At 47.6% G+C, this 1,273-nt stretch overlaps 1 pseudogene; it reads left to right on the top strand.

The window, feature by feature from the left end:
- The first annotated feature begins 255 nt into the window (after positions 1-255).
- LOC144235686 (centriole and centriolar satellite protein OFD1-like) overlaps positions 256-1,273 on the top strand; it is a 28,340-nt pseudogene continuing 27,322 nt past the window's right edge.

Here is a 1,273-nt window from a genome sequence, read left to right as displayed (position 1 = left end):
AACGGCGGTTTGGCTTGGCGGCGTCGTTGAGGGGCGGGGTCAGCGCGGAGCCTGGCGAACCCTGGTCGTTCTGTTTTCGCTTGTTGCCTCACTACCGGCTCCTGCCCTCCAGCTGCGTGGGAAAGTCGCGCGTGGACCGCGACCTCGCCCACCCGTGAGAACGGCAGAGAGAGGAAGTGCGTCTCTGGTTCAGAGTCAGAGGCAAAGGAAAGCGTTCAGCTGTCTTGCTCTTCCCGACTTCCCCCCGTGCAGAGAATGGGCTCTGAAGGCAGGGATTCCCCTCTTCCTGAGCCTGAAGCTCCGGCCGGCTGTGAACTCGGGCCCAGGCAGCACGGGTTTGGGGCGGGGGGAGGGGGAAGCCTTCGGGGGAAAGCCGGCACCCGGTGTCTCAGGTAAACACTCTAGCCTCCCCTCGGGGGCCGGCGGAAACGTGGCCTCTTGTTTGTTTTCTTTACAGCTCCTTCCCTCCCCCTCCTTCCTGCTTGGCCTCTTGAAGTTTCCCCTGAGGCCACTGGTCTGTTTTCAGAAACTCCTGGTTCATCTGCCCACCAGGTAACCTGTAACCATTCTTTGTTCCAGTCCAACATGCTCGCCACATCTGACGTCTTGAGTCAGGATGAACTGCGACAAAAGCTATACCAGACGTTTAAGGATCGGGGTATACTGGACACGCTCAAGGTACCCATTTTAGGCATGTCTGTTAAGTAACTTTATCTGTAACGGGAAGTCCCCTTTTAAATACATCCACGTCTTAGGTTTTAAAAATACTAGGACGTAGATTGTATTGGTGAATTACATTTTTATGTTCCTGTAAAACTCTTTGCTCTGGAACCGGGAGTCTTGAAAAAACTGTTTAGAGTTGGAGTCCTCTTAAAAGACCATACTCAAATAATAGGTTTACAGGGCTGACCTTAAGGTAGTAGCCGGTAACTTTATAAAATGAATCCATTTTAGTAAAGTTGAACTTGGTTCATAAATCCAACTTGCAAGTCCTGAATTAAGTGGTTTTGTAATTGTACTCACTTTTGAATGAGGGATTTTGACACCATACAGGAAACATTAAGTGTACTGCTTACCATAGAATAATTTGGGGAATGAGAAACTTCTTCCTTCAAATGGATTGAAATGTATCAGTATTTGGGCAGCTGATATTAGTACACACTGTATCAACAGCAAGGAGTAAGGTTAGCTCAAATGTTTTCATTATTGTGTATGTTTCAAAAGTATATTTTATATTTAAAATGTCAAATTAAGGAAAAATGAGCTTTCTGAA

This window comes from Crocuta crocuta, unplaced genomic scaffold (assembly GCF_008692635.1).
Source record: "Crocuta crocuta isolate KB4526 unplaced genomic scaffold, BGI_CrCroc_1.0 scaffold1557, whole genome shotgun sequence".
NCBI classification, from domain to species: domain Eukaryota; kingdom Metazoa; phylum Chordata; class Mammalia; order Carnivora; family Hyaenidae; genus Crocuta; species Crocuta crocuta.
The sequence above is the reverse complement of the archived record's forward strand: the minus strand, read 5'-3'. Positions and strand labels throughout refer to the sequence as shown.